The sequence below is a fragment of the Panthera leo genome, chromosome D4 (assembly GCF_018350215.1).
Source record: "Panthera leo isolate Ple1 chromosome D4, P.leo_Ple1_pat1.1, whole genome shotgun sequence".
Taxonomy (NCBI): Eukaryota; Metazoa; Chordata; class Mammalia; order Carnivora; family Felidae; genus Panthera; species Panthera leo.
Genome location: NC_056691.1, coordinates 2,679,845 through 2,696,257, shown reverse-complemented (window position 1 = coordinate 2,696,257; position 16,413 = coordinate 2,679,845). Strand labels below are relative to the sequence as shown.

At 42.5% G+C, this 16,413-nt stretch overlaps 1 protein-coding gene and 1 pseudogene across 1 annotated transcript in view; one reads left to right on the top strand and one right to left on the bottom strand.

Annotated features, from left to right (window-relative positions):
* S1PR3 (sphingosine-1-phosphate receptor 3) overlaps window positions 1–16,413 on the bottom strand; it is a 255,929-nt gene that overhangs the window by 197,717 nt on the left and 41,799 nt on the right. The window lies entirely within an intron of this gene.
* Window positions 5,710–6,674, top strand: LOC122205505 (annotated as a pseudogene).

The following is a 16,413-nucleotide window of genomic DNA, read 5'->3' as shown; positions in this document are numbered from 1 at the left end:
CCAAGAAACAAGAAAGTATGGCCCATACACAGAGGGACAGGAATCAGTCAATAAGAACTCACTGAAAAAGTCCAGATGTTGGACCTACTATTACTAGCATAAAATCAGCTATTTTAAATATGCTCAAAGAGATAAAGGAAACACTGTGTGATAAAAACTAGAGTATGGGAATGATGGCCCATCAAATAAAGACTATCAATAAAGAGAAAGAAATTATGAAAAGAAGCCAACTGGAAATTCTGGAGCTAAAAAGTACGATAACTGAAATGAGAGATTCAGTAAAAGAGTTTCATAGCAGATTTGAATAGGCAAAAGAACGAATCCGTAAATTTGAAGATAAGAAAGACAATTAGGCATATCCAGTCTGAGGAACAGAAAAAAATGAAAGAATGAATACAAATTAACAAAACCTCAGCTATTTGGGGGACACCATCAGGCACACCAGTATATGTCTATTGAGACTCAGAAGGAGGGGAAAGAGAGAGAGGTCAAAAGTTTATCGTGAGAAACAATAGCTGAAAATTTCCCAAATTTGATAAAAGACATGAATCTATCTACCAATTTGCTCAACAAGACCCAAACAGGATAAATTCAAAGACAGCCACACCAGATATACCATAAAATCAGAGACAGAGACTCCTGAAGCATGAGAGGACAGACTCATCACGGGTAAAACATCCTCAATAAGGAAGGTTAACAGCTGATGTATCATCAGAAAGCAGAAAGGCCATGGGATAGTGAGATAATGTACTCAAAGTACTGGAATTTAAACACTGAAAAGCAAGAATTCTGTATCCAGCCAAACTGTCCTTCAGAAGTGCAGGAGAAGATTTCTGGTTTCTGATGAACCTAGAAGCCATCATTCCTATCTTCACAAGAAGAAACTGAAAATCAACAACTATTCTTGGGCCCATCAGAGAATTGAGGTCATGGGGCAAAGCACTGCTCAAAAAGTTTGGGGAGATGGGCAGGAGCCATACCAGGTTCCCAAGATCGGAGAAAAATCACCTCCTGCTTATGGCAGGATGAAGAGAAAGTAGCAATTCTGAAACACATCCAGGTACCTGTACTTTTACAGCCTGTCCTGGGAAGAAACTATTTCACCAAAGCCTAACTTATTGGATTTTCCAAAGCCTATCACCTGGGGGAAAGAAAACACACAACCACAGCCACCTCTAGCCTTCCACAGAGGAACGGGAATACCCAAACTGTGGGGGTAAGCTTAGGAATCCCCTGGGCTTACACCAATGAGTTAACAAGGCATAAAGACATACAAAGTCATAAATGCTCACACCCGAGTTTGGGTAAACCAGATTGGCAGTCCAAGAATAGGGCAAAGACACCCCAAGAATAGGGAGGCACAAAGGTGCCAGGAATAGGGAGGTGCAAAGGCACCCCCAAATAGGGAGGGGGTGCTAAGCCCCCAAAAATAGAGAGAGAGAGAGAGGCAAAGGCCTGAAATAGAAACGGCACAAAGGTGCCCAATACACAGGAATAACAAGATTAGATATTCAGGGTGAAAGTACCCCAAATGTAGTACTATAGCAGAAAGCTGCTTTTATAGGAGAACAGGGCCAGGTTAGGTAAATTGGTGAATTGGACTTTGGACCACTGCGCTGCAGGCAAAGCAGCCCAGAGTGGAGATGGTTAACAAAAGAAAAGGTGGCTTATTAACCCTGAGGTTATTTCCCCTATCTGTCTCATCCCCTAGGCTGGCAAAGATAAACAGGCACAGTGCCTTCTGTCTGCTGTTAACAACCATCTACCCATCTGCCTGGCGCCTGGATTTGTTTCACATTGACCCAAACCCCAAACACTGTATATCTTCAAAATCCTCTTTCCCCCCTCATATCCACAAGTTAATGTTCCTAGTTTACTTGCCTCTTTGTACATGCCCATCACGTTTGCAAGACTTCTGATCTGAATAAATATGGAGCAAGGACCCTTATTCAGGGCTCTTGTCTTTTTCCCGGACATGAGCCATCTCTTGTTTTAATCCTGCATCTGCTCTTTTGCTAGACAAGAGAACTTTAGACTTAGAGTCTACGACACCAAATCAGTTACTTTTAGCCTGTCACATCCAAGAGGGTAAAAACCCAAGGAACACTTGTAGAAGTCATGGCCCAGGGGGGCACAGGCTCACTAAAAGACTGGGGTCTAGTCATAGGATTATAAAATGTTTCCCTTGTATAAGAACCAAAGAATACAATGGGAAGAATTGCATCTTTTAGATTTTATTTAAAAAGGGTCTCTAGGGGCCCCTGGGTGGCTCAATCGGTTGAGTGTCCAATTTTGGCTCAGGTCATGATCTCACGGCTCATGAGTGTGAGCCCCGCATCAGGCTCTGTGCTGGCAGCTCACAGCCCGGAGCCTGCTTGAGATTCTGTGTCTCCCTCTCCCTCTGCTCCTCCCCCACTTGCACTTTCTCTCTCCCAAAAATAAATAAACGTTTTAAAAATAATAATAAATTAAAAATAAATAAATATACAAATAAAGAGTCTCTAGGGAAACCAAAATACACAGGGGAGACAACAACAAGGACACAGAGGAACCATCAGCCTCTCACAGCTACAGCCACAGCACCCAGGAAGCACAGCCTGGCTCCAAGTCAGATAAGCTCCACACCAAACGCCCATTTACTGCAATTCCTTTCACCTGGGAAAACATGTCCAGCTTTCCACAAAAAATTACAAGGCACACGAAAGAGCAAAACAGAGCAGGTGTCAGAACCAGACTCAGATGTGGAAGAGATGTTGGAACGAGCAGACTGGGAGTTCAAAACCACAGCTGATGCATGTAGAGTTCTAATGAAAATGGTGAACAACAAGCAAGAACAAATGGGCAATGAAAGTAGAGACGAAAACTATAAGAAAGAGTTTTTTTAAAATAGTAGAAATCAAAAACACTATAAAAACAGTTAATCCACAGATCAGGGTGGCTAATGAAGGAGGAGACAACAATAAACTTGAAGAAATGCCAATAGGGAGTTCCAAAACTGCAATGCAAAAAGGAAAAAAAAAAACCTAATAACAGGATGGAATGGCCTATCCAAGATCTGTGGGATAATTACAAGAGGTAAACCATACCTGTGATGGAAACACCAGAAGAGGAGAACGGGAGCAAGGAAGAACAGAAAAAATACTGAAGCCTTGGTGACAGAATTCTCCAAAATTAAGGACAGACACCAAACCACAAATCCAGAAAGCTAACAGTCCATCAAGCAGGATATATACCTTAAAAAATCGACACCTAGGCATATCATATTCAAACTGCAGAAAGTCAAAGACAAAGAAAAAATCTTGGAAGAAGCTGAAAGGAGGTGGGGGAACACCTTACACACAGAAAAGCAAGAGAAAGAATGACACTGGACTTCCCCTCAGAAACCATGCAAGCGATAGAGAGGAGTAAAATATTTAAAGGGTTAAAGAAAAAACACACCAACCTAGAATTCTGTATTCAGCAAAACTATCCTTCAAAAATAAAGGAGAAATAAGGATCTTCTCAGACAAACAAAACTTGAGGGAATTTGGTAGCAATAGACCTGCCTTGCAAGAAGCATTAAAAGAGGATCATCAGAAAAAAAGAAAAATATAGGTCAGAAGCTCAGATCTACATAAAGAAAGGAAGAGTGTTACAGAAAATATAAATGAAGGTAAAAATATAATATTTTATTTTTCTTATTCTTAATTGATGTAAGAGAGTACAGTTTGTTCAAAATAATGATAGCAGCACCAAATTTGGTGACTATAGTTTGCTGCTCAGTGAAATGAATGGCAGAAATGTTATAAAGGATGGGGGGAGGGGGTGGAAGACTCCGTGTAAGATCCTTGCACTACTCATGAAATAGCAGTCTTATCTGACAGTCGATGTGGCTTAGTTGTAAACGTATATTGAAAACTCAAGGGCAACCACTAAGAAAAGTAATAAAAGAAGAACAATTGATATGCTGAGAAGGACAATTAAATCATATAAGTGTTCCATTAAAATTAGAGAATGCAGGAAAAAAGTGGAAGACAAAGGAACAAAGAGCAAAAGCAACAAATGAAAACAAATATGGTCAATATTAATCAAACTATATAAATTATCCTTTCTAAAAAAATTTTTTAACGTTTGTTTTTGAGAAAGAGAGAGACAGAGTGTGGGGGAGGGGTGGCAGGGGCAGAGAGAGAGGAAGACACAGAATGTGAAGCAGGTTCCAGGCTCCGAGCTGTCAGCACAGAGCCCGATGCAGGGCTTGAACCCATGAACCGGGAGATCATGACCTGAGCCAAAGTCGGACTCTCAACCAACTGAGCCACCCAGGTGCCCCATAAATTACTCTTTTAAACATCAACGGTCAAAACATACAAAAAAAAAAAAATACAGAGGCTATTGAATTGGATTAAAAAATAAGGCCCAACTACATGCTGTCTACAAGAAACCTATTCTAAATACAAAGACACAGATAAAATAAAAGTGAAGGGGTGGATAAAGATAAACCATGCTAACACTCACCGAAAGAAAACTGGAGTAGTAATAATTTCAAACAAAGCAGACATCAGAGCAAGTCAAATTATCAGGATAAAGAAGGGCATTCATTCTATGATGACCAAGTGGTCAATTCTCCAAGAAGACACAATAATCTTTAATGTGTGTGTACCTAAAAACAGAGAGTCAAAATACATGAAGCAGAAACTAATAGAACTAAAATAAATGAATGAGTCCACTATTGATTTTTGAGACACCTGCATGCCGCTGTCAGTAATGGACAGATCAGTGGGCAAAAAACCAATGAGGACATGGTTGAACTGAACAACACCATCAATCAACTGTATCTAACTGACATTTAAAGAATTCTTTACCAACAGCAGAATATATATCCCTCTCAGGCTCACATAGAACATGCACCAAGACAGACCACATTCTGAGTCATGAAACACACACGTTTGCTTTCTGACTGCAGTGGAACAAACTAGAAATCAGTAACAGAAGGAGAGCTGGAAAATCCCCAAATGCTTGGTGATGAAAAAACTCAGTGACACATGGGTCATAGCAGTGTCAAGACAAATTCTTTTTAATATTTTCAACTAAGTAAAATACAACTTATCAAAATTTGTAGGATGTAGGGAAAATAGTGCTTGGAGGAAAGTTTATATTGTTGAAAGCATACGCTAGAAAAGATGAAAGTTCTAAATCAATCATCTAAGCTTCCACCTTAGAAAACTGGAAAGAGAAGAGAAAATTAAATCCAAAGTAATAAAGAAGAAGAGGAATTACAAAATTACAGCAAAAATTTATGAAATTGAACAGAGACAATCAACAAAGAAAGTCAACGAAACCAAAAGCTGGTTGTTGTTTTTTTTTAAATACCTAATACTTTTTTAAAAATTTATTTTTGAGAAAGGGAGAGACAGAGCGCAAGCAAGGGAGGGGCAGAGAGCGAGAGAGTGGAGGCACAGAATCCGAAGCAGGTTCCAGGCTCCGAGCTGTTGGCACAGAACCTGACGTGGGGCTTGAACTCACAAGCTGTGAGATCATGACCTGAGCTGAAGTTGGACACTTAACCGACTGAGCCACCCAGGTGCTCCAAAAGCTAATTCTTTGAAAAGATTGATAAAATTGACAAACTTCTAGCCAAGCTACTTAAAAAAAAAAAAAGCAAAGACACAAATTACTATTATCAAAAATAAAAGAAGGGCCACCACTACTGATCCTGTGGACGTTAAAAGGATGACAAAGGAATACTATAAACAACTCTATGGCCCTGAATTTAATCTCCCATATAAATGCATCAAATTCCTTAAAAGACAATTTATAAAACTCACACAAGAAAAACAGACAGGCACTGAAGCCCCGCCCCCTGCCACCCCAGCTGCCCATAAGCAAAAGACGGCTGTGCCTCCCGTGTATGCACGTCTTGGCAAATCTGCCAGGATCGTCTTCACCAAGGGCTATGGATTTACCTTTAAAAAAAAAAAAACAGATCTGAAAACAAAATCTGAGAATGGTCTGGAATCTACCGGCTCAGGCTCAGCCAACCCTGAGGCCACCGAAGTGACAGGCAATCTGGAAACCAAGTACAGATGGACTAAATATGGTCTGACATTTGTGGAGAGATGGAATCTGACCACACGCTAGGCACCAACATTACTGTGGGAGATCACCTACACTGGGCGGAGGCGGTGGAGATGATAAATTTGAGGCAGGATACAGGCAGGAGCACATCAGCCTGGATTTCGACATCACCAGGCCTTCAATCCAGGGTGCTGTGTGCTGAGTTACCAGGGTTGGCTGGCTGGCCATAAGACAAATCTTGAGACCATAAATTCCCAAGAGACCCAGAGAAACTTTGCAGTTGGCTACAGGACTGAAGAATTCCAGCCTCGCATCAATGTTAATGACAGGACAGGGTCTGGAGGCTCTGTTTGCCAGAAGGTGAACAAGAAGTTGGAAAAGTCTGCCAGTCTCAGTTGGACAGCAGGAAACAGTGACACTCACTTTGGAATACCAGCCAAGTATCAGATCGACCCTGAAACCTGCTTCCTGGCGAAAGGGAATGGCTCCAGCCTGATGGGTCCAGGGTACATCCAGATTGTGAAGCCGGGTATCAAACCAATGTCGTCAGCTCTGCCAGACAGCAAGAACATCAATGCCAGGGCCACCAGCTTGGTCTGGGACTGGAACTTCCAGCATAAATGAATACCATACAATTGTTTGATTTAAAATTATTTTGCAGCATAGCTAACTTCGGAACTTAGCGTGCCTTTCAATATTGCACATCTGGATGCGATTTTGCTGAACACCATGTTAGACCTCCAAGTTAAAGATGATTCAGCTTGAAGGTGTTACCATTTCAAAGGTACATAAGAAATCTGATTCCAAAAACATCCTTTCACCTGTAGTCTTAGGGGGAACTCACAAAGTACAAAGGCACTTTGTAAATCCATATCGAGTACATGAATGAAATTGTGACTTTCTGAGACTTAAACCTGGGTTTCCCGCCCTGAATGAGGAGAGGCTCCTTGTTTGATGCTGTGCACAAACTCATCTGAAAGGGGTTTCTAGGAAGAATCTTCATGACCTCTTTCTACCCTACTCCACCACGTCCTTGACACCAAAGCAGTCTGTGGGGTACAGTCAAGTTTCTTCTATGCCATTTTGGGATAGAGAGGGTGGGTGCGATGAAGGCGACGATTCAGGACTTAATCCTCTCTCTTGCTGGTTTGCTGCCCTCACCCCAAGAGCTCCAACTGCAAGCTGGGAAGAGTGTCTGTCACTGCAGTCACATGGTGACAATCCCTGGGATCTAAATCTGACTTCCGCTGCACGGTCACCACTCGGCAGTTTAGAAGCTTATTGGTTTCATTGTCGTCTTCCCTTTTGTTTGGAGTTAGACTCCCCTTCAAATGTTTTAATTATCATCACTTAAAATAAAACTTGAATAAAATATTGAAACAGAAGGAGAGCCTCAGGATGATCGCTGTCACTGCTCCCATTCAACATAGTACTAGAAGTCCCGTCTAGAGCAATCTGGTAAGACAAAGAAGTCAAAGGCATTCCAATTGGAAAGGACGATGTAAAAATGTCACTATTTGCAAATGATATGATCTTATATATTGAAAACCCCAAAGACTCAACTAAAAAACTATTCAATCTAATCAATGCATTCAGTGAAGCTGCAGGATGTAAAATCAATACACAGAAACAAGTTGCATTTCAATATACTGACAAAGAAATAGCTGAAAAAAATAGAGAAAACTATCCCATTTACAATCGCATTAAAAACAATGAAATACCTAGGAATAAACTTAACCAAGGAAGTGAAAGATCCTTACAAGAAAACTACAAGGCGCGGTTGAAAGAAATAAAAGAAGACATAAACAAATGGCTCATGGATTGGAAGAGTTAATATTATTAAAAGTCCATGCTACCCAAAGCCAGCTGTAAGTTCAGTGCCATCCCTATCAAATCGCCAAGGAATTTTTCACAGGAATAGAATAAACAATCTTAAAATTAGTATTGAACCACAAAAGGCCCCAAATAGCCAAAGCCATCATGAGAAAGAACAAAGGGGGAAGCATCACGCTCCCTGATTTCACACTACACTACAAAGCTGTAGTAATTAAAGCAATATGGTACTGGCACAAAAGCAGATGCACAGATACACAGAGCAGAACAGACAGCTCAGAATTAAACTGCATGTACGGTTAGTTAGTACTTGATAAGCCCCAAGAACATCCAATGGGGAAAGAACAGTCTCTTCAACAAACGGTGTTGGGAAAACTGGTTAACTACATGGAGAAAAATGAAATTGGACCCCTATCTTACAATACTCACAAAAATTAACTCAAAATGGACCAGAAACTTAAATGGAAGATCTAATACTATAAAATTCCTAGAAAAAACATACACAAGCTCATTGACATTGGTCTTGGCAGTGATTTTTTTTGACATGACTCCAAATGGACAAACAACTAAGGACTAAATCAACAAGGGGGCTACATCAAACCTAAATGCTTCTGCACTACAAAAGAAACAACAAAATAAAAAGGTAACCTAAACAATGGGAGAGAATATTTGCAAACCATGGATCAGATAAGAGGTTAAGATTCAACATTTACAAAGAACTCATACAACTCAATAACAAGAAAAGCCAACAATCCGATTCAACCATGAGCAGACGAGCTAAATGGGCATTTTTTGAAGACATCTAGACGGCCAACAGGTACGTGGAAAGATGCTCAACATCACTCACCATTAGGGAAATGCAAATCAAAACCACAACGAGATGTCACCTTATGCCTGTCAGAATCGCTATCAAGAAAACAAGAGATACCAAGTATCGGTGAGGATGCAGAGAAAAGGGAGCACTTGTTCACCGCTACCTGCATTGTAAACTGGCCCAGCCACTTTAGAGAACAGTATGGAGGTTCCTCAAGAAATTAACAATAGAATTACCACACAGCTCAGCAATCCCACTTGTGGGTATGTACCCAAAGGAAATGACAACAGGTTATGAAAGCTGTATCTGCACTCCCATGTTGATGGCAGAATTATTGACAGTAGCCAAGGTACAGAAACAACATAAGTTCCAAGGATGGGTGAATGGATAAAGAAGACACACACACACACACACACACACACACACACACACACACACACAAATGGACTACTACTCAGCCGTAAGAAAAAAATCATATCCTGCCATTTGCAACAACAGGGATGGATCCTGAGGACATTATGTTAAGTGAGGTAAGTCATACAGACAAAAACAAATACTATATGATATTCCTTAAATGTGGGACCTAAAACAAACAACCGAACTTGAGAAGACAGTGGATGTGGTTGGTGGTTACAAAGGTTGGGGGTGGGAAATGGCAGAGGTGTTGTCTGAAGGTTGTTCGAGGGTGCATACTTGCAGCCTGTAGATAAATCAGCCCTGAAGATGTAATTAATACACAGTACAGGGATCACAGACTACCCCCCCCCAAAAAAAACCCCACAATTATAAAAATTAAACTTGCTAAGAAACTAGATCTTAAGTGTTCCCATCACTAGAAGAAATGGAAATTACGCGAGGCAGGAGAGGTGTTAGCTAGTGCTCCAGTGGCCATCATATTGCCCTATGAATGCATCACATCAGTATGCTGTAACCTTAAACTTACATAATGTTATAGGTCACTTACATCTCAATTCAAAAAAATAGGAAGAGAGATCTTCCATTCTCTCTCCCTCCTCTCCCTAGCCACCTCCCCCTCTCCTCCTTCTTCTCCCCCTTCCTCTCTCCCTTCCTCCTCTCCCTTGCTCCCTCCCCTTCCTCTCCCCCTCTCCCTCCTTCACACATGCACCAATGAAAGGCCGTGTGAGCACAGAGGATTTGACCATCTGCATTAAAGCCCGGAATAGACCTCTCACCAGACAGAATGTGAGCACATGCTCTGGTTCTCCTCCCGCCTGTCAGGCATATCTACTCAGTCTCCTCCCTGAGTCCACTTTGCCTGCCCTTGGGGAGGGGTCCTGTTCTCACTCGCTAATGTCTCCTTGGACCCAGCTGTGCACTCCTTGGCTGCACTCCACCTCTTGTACTTCTCTCCCTTGCTCTCCAGAGCCGTGTGTCCCTCTGCCCACAGGGCAGTGCGCACGGGACACTCCCAGGCTGTTCAGGTTCCACGCAGCTGATGTCGGATTCCTCGTCTTCCACCGCACAGCTCATGCTCTGCCCACACTTCCGATATGCGTAACAGAAAAACTGCAAACCTAGTAGTAAGACGTCCAACCCCAGGATCCAAAGCACAACACTGGACACCTCTGCGGCCCTCATCCTCTGCCTCAACGCTCAGTATTCAAAGGGCCACTAAATCCTGTGGATTAGCCTCCTGATGCGGCCCTTCCCTAGTACAAATCTTCCATCGTCTCTTTCCTGGGCTTTTACTGTAGCTCCTAAATGGATTTCCCCCTTTTTTTCTCCTTTCAGTTCACCCTCCACATTGCAACAGAAGTGACCTTTCCAAAATGAACGTGGTCTTGTTAGTCCAAATACTACCACTCAAGACATGCGCATACACACGCACACACACACACACACACACACACACACACACACAGAAGTAATGCCAAGTGCATTACTTCGGTGTTTAAACATTGCTGAATACTGGAAGGCTAAAAATGGATGCTCCCCTTACCTGCCAGGCAGTGCCTTCTTCCAGACCCAGTGAAAATACCTCACTTTTTGTAAAAACTTCCCTTAACATTTCTCTTAAAGCCCCACAGACATGATGACACCTCTTCTTGTGCCCTAACCTACACACACACACACACACACACACACACACCTTACCTCTTACCCCAACCAACCCCTAAGCTATCAACATCTCCCTCAAACTCCAAGGCCCTCGAAGGATGGGCTGTGGTGTTGGTTCCTGTACCCCCGGTGCATTCATCACTGACATGTAGTGGATAAGAACTCAAGAGATGTTTTCACTTTATTTTATTGATTGATTGATTGATTTAATGTTTATTTATTTCTTTTTGAGAGGGACAGAGCATGAGCAGGCGAGGGGCAGAGACAGGAGAGAGACTCCCAAGCAGGCTCTGCATGGTCAACACAGAGCCTGATGCAGGACTCAAACTCACAAACTGTGAGATCATGACCTGAACCAAAATCAAGAGTCAGACGCACAACTCACTGAGCTCCCAGGAACCCTAAAAATACATTTTTATCACACATACACATGAAGATATGTTTGTATTACCAGCAAAAGTTTCACTTAAAAGCATATACTCTTTTTTTATTTTTTTTAATGCTTATTTATTATTTTTGAGAGAGTGAACGAGACAGAGTGCAAGTGGAGAAGGGCAGAGATAGGAAGACACAGAATCCGAAGCAAGCTCCAGGCTCCAAGCTGTCAGCACAGAGCCCGACATGGGGCTCAAACTCATCAACCATGAGATCATGACCTGAGCCCAAGTTGGATGCTTAACTGACTGAGCCACCCAAGTGCCCTGAAATTTTCACTTTAGAACTAGGAGAAAATAAGAAAATATCTAAGTTTTGGGAAAGGCTAAAAGATCATCTTCAACTTGAAAAATGGACGCTGGGGAGGGATTTAAATGTATGTTCAAATGAATTCCACATGGTGAAAAAAAATGCTCTTCGAGCCCAGAAGACCAGGCCTCTCTGCTGACAACCAGCTGTGGGGACTCAGCCTCACTGGGCCTACACTTCTGCTTCTGTTACATCACAAAGCTGTTCTCTGTGACCCTCCACCCACACACTGAGAACAGTAAATATATACAAATACCGCACATCGCATTGTACACCTACAAGTAATTTGATGCTATGTCAATTAGACCTCAACTTAATGAAACAGAATAAAGAAAAACACATAAAGGTCAGCAGAAGGGACTCTGTCAGAATCAAGAAAACCTTTCCCTGGAGTAGAAGCTGTTTAGGAAGGAGAAACCTGACAGGGCCATGGACAGTCGTCTCCTGAAGGCCTGATTAGCAGGGCGTTTTCATCCATCCTGAAGGATTTGTGTTGTGTTCTTCCTGGAGGTGGTGGTGAGGCTGGTGGGGTGGGACTGGAGGGCGGAGCCAGATTCCCCAATCCTGAACCTTTCTGAGATTCTGAAAAACATTTCATGTCTGAGAACGATCAATAAAACGAGTCATTATGAATGCTTCTTGCCATCAAATAATCATGGCTGGTAATCCCATAAAGGGTAGCATGTTATGGCATAAGGGGGGGTACTTTTTGTTTAAAAAAAAAAAGTAGAATTCTATAACTAAATAACTAAACTAACTAAATAATTAACAAAAATTCTATAACTCCAGATACAATTGGGGATGTATTTTCATAGCATTTGAGCTTTTCCTCTAGAAATCAGCAAGGGATGAGCTCTCTGCTTTGTCTTAAGGGAACTGTGTGCCAGGACAAATTTACCACTTTCTACAAAAGACACAAAAATCCAAGAGCAGCTGTGGCCTCTGTCGAGTTCTGCCATGACTCCTTTCTGAGTCTATATTTGACACGATCTGACGGAGTGAGATCACATGCCCGGAGTAAACTCAGCCCAGAGCATCAGCCTTGATTGACTTCCAGAAGCAGTAATAAGCCTTCCCACCGTTGGCCAGGTTCCTTGTCCATTTGCGGTACGCCTCAAAGCTACGGAAACACAGAATGAAGGTGGAATCGAGACATCTGTACCTACACTCCGATGTGCTCCACAGACTGTGTCCTGTAGAAAAAGATCGATCCCTTAAAATATTAACTGTGGTCATTTTCCCAAGGATCCACACAAAGGAAAAACAACAGCTTCCAGTAGCCATCTCCCTCACTGTGCTGTTTCACTGGGAGAAATAAATTCTGAATTTCTCACAGCTGTGGAAAATGGCAAATTCCACCATGGCAACAGAAAAATAACCCTAGTAGGTAAAGATATTTGAGCCAAGTTAGACTTTGGGAACTCAGTGCCCTGGTCTTGGGACAAGGCCAGGGAAACGGGCTCCATGCCCATTTATGGAAACTGGGTTCGAGCTGGGTGGGGCGTGGGCACATGTTGGACGTGACAAGGTTGACATGTGCATCCCAGTGACCATAGCCTGCCCTGGCCCAGGGAGAAGATGTGCGGCCGCCCCTTCCCAGACGACGCTGGACACTCGGCCTGCGAGGATGAACATCCTTGCCCCATGATGCCGGAAGGGCGGGCCAGAAGGGGGATGCATCAACTGGTCTGGGCGAGGCCAAGCTGCTCTGTTTGGTTCCTGAGGTTTGCACCCATTCAAATGCAGCTCGATGTTCCTTCCCACCCCATGGGCTCCCATCCCAAGCCAGGTTAGCTGGGAAGCCTCAGTGGGCCCTTCTCAACAAGGATGCTGCTAGAATAAAGCCCATCTCCCCAAGGCAACCAACATATATCACAAATTAGCTTATCTCCTCTCCTTCTACAGCAGTACTAGCTATGGAGCATTCTTGGGGAAACTGAGAAAACAGTCCTTCAGATGACTCCCCTGCGGCCTGTCTCCTGTGGAACTCGGCTGGAAACGGCTGTTAATTAGAAAGCCTCAGGAATGGGATCAGGCCTTCTGAACTTCTGACCCAGACCCCAGTCTAGAACGCAGCTGGGGGTTGGGGCTGTTTTCTGGGTCTTCTCCGGGCTTGGAATGGAGGTCATGCCTCGTGCCTGCCAAGATTTCACAGCCCCAGCTGACCCTGCCGTCCCTGCGCAGACCCACCACCACACCCCTCCTGCTGCCTGGGGGAGCCACTCATACTAACAAAACATTTCATTGCTTCATCTGGTTTCTGTCCCGTATGTGACAACTCAGGGTGAGCTCCATGCTGACACAGGTAGGCTGAAAATCTTGGTCAAGGGCAAGGATTTATACAGAGTGTGCTTATACCATTTCTCTTTTTTAAAATAACTCTTCACTGGCTTTGTGGTGCGGAGGTTACAAGTGTGGGCCTTGAAATAGAACAGAGTCTGGCATCGCTCCTTGTCACGTAAGTTCTGTGTTCTCAGGCTGCTCGGCCTCTCCACCTTGGACATGAGGCAATGGAGAACAGTGTACCTGAGAAGTGGAAAACCAGCAGGGTGAGTCCCCTAAAGACTGACCTGAGAGAGTTACATGAGGCAGGGAACATGGTCGCAGGAGAAGGAGGCTGGCGGGCTCCCGGATCTAGAGGCAGAGCCGGGAGTCCAGGGGATGAAGGTGGCTCCAGTTCACAAGACAGGGCACCAAGGAGAAGAGAGTGACAGGTGACTCCAGAGACCTGCAGAGGGTTGCCCTGAGCATCCCTCCCGAGTGCAGGAGGACACTCCCCGAGGCTGATTCCAGGACGGAAGGATAGCGAGAACTGGGACCAGCGCTCACCCAGGGCCAGGACCGTGGTGTGATTCTGCCAGCCAGGCCCGAATCGTCTGCAGATCACAGGTTCACGGGTAGGGCACTCAGATAATTCTCACCACAGCACTGGGGGTGATTCACCGAAGACAACGCTGCTGAGGTCACAAATCTAAAAACAAATCTTAAAAGGCTAGAAAGAATCAAACTGACTCTGTGAAATACAGCTGTCCCAGAACAAAGCTCAAGAATATTTATGAGGATACAAAAATATCCAGCACCCAGCAAGGTAAAATTCACAGTGCCTGACATCCAATCAAAAACTGTTAGGCATGCAAAGCAGCTTATAGATATAAGTCAGAATGAGGAGAAAAGTCAATCAATTAAACCAACCCAGCATGAACACAGATGGGAGAATTCACAAAAAGGGATGTTAAAACAGTGATTATAAATGTTTTCTGTATGTTTTAAAAGTTAAGTAGAGACATGGAAAACATATTTCTAAAGCCACCCAGATCAAACTTTATACATGAAAACTACAATGTCTCTGGGAAAAATGAACTAGATGAAACTAATGGCAGATTAGACATTTCAGAGGGAAAGATAGTGGCTGTGGAAGCATGGCAACAGATAATTTATCCACATGGGAACTGGGGGAAATGATAAAAAAATAACGAAATCAGAAAGAATCAGTAAGTTGTGGGACTTCACTAGGCCTAATATACATTTGGTTGTAGTCCCTAAAGGAGAAGGGAATGAGGAGGACAAAAAAAAATTTTGGGAAGAAACCATGAACAAAATTTTCCAGATTGGATAAATACCCCCAGATACATGAAACTCAATGACATTTGAGCACAAGAAACAAGAAGAAAATGACACCAACGTACATCATAATCAAATTGCTCAAAAACCAGCAATGAGGATAAAATATTTTCTAAGTCAGAGAAAAACACATTAGGTACAGAGGGGAAAGGTGCACATGACAGCAGATTTCTCGTCAAAAACTATGCAACTGGGAAGCAGAGAAATAACATCAGCAAAATAGTGAAAGAAAAAAAATTGTTAATCTAGAACTCAACACCCAGCAAAAAACACCTTTAATTTTAAAAAAGGCAAAATTCAAACTATTTCAAATTCACAAATGATGACAGAACTCTTCACCGGCAGGCCCACACTTTAGTAAATATTAAAGCATATCACTCAGGCAGATGGATAATAATGTCAGATGGAAACAAGGATCTAACAAAGAAACAAAACACCAAAAATGGTAACTACATGAGTGAACATACACGATTTTTTCATATTATTTCAATCTTTTAAAAAGACAATTGTTCCAACAAAAATAAGAACTATAGATTTTAAGATTTCTAATGTGCATATTAGATAATGTGTGGTGACAATCCCATTAAGGGTGGCAGGAGAAATGAAAGCATGCGACTGTCACACTCTTATATTACACGTACAGTGGTACATCATCACTTGAAAGTAAACTCTGATAAGTATACCCCTAACCCTAAATGAACCCCCAGAAAAACAAAACAAGGAGTTATCCCTAATTATTCAATGAAGAGAGAAGACATAAATCACTAATAATGGGAATCAGAAGCGACATCACCACAGAATCCACATATGTTAAAAAGATAATACGGAAAACTATTAACAACTTTATGCTAATAAATTTCATAACTTAGATGAAGTAAAGAAAAAAACTGACAGAAATAAAATAGATAAAAGCAATACATGAAAAGCAATAAAATTCACCATTCTAAGTAGGTTCGGAGACTCAGAATCCCTGGAGTTTGCCCCACATGTCAGGATGGGGTGACTGCCTTCTGCATTAGCTTGCTATTTAATTCAAATCTTGAAAGCAAGCCCATTTCCATGAAGTTGGCCAAGACACTCCCATGTGCAGAGATTTAACTTGTGGTTAAAACTGTTCCCACAAAGGAAACTCTAGAAAATTAAAGAGGAAGGAATACATCCCAACCTATTTTATGAGGCCAGGTACACTGGTACCAAAACCAGATAGGGACATTACAAGTACAGCAAACTAAAGACCAATATTCCACATAAATATAGATGCAAAAACT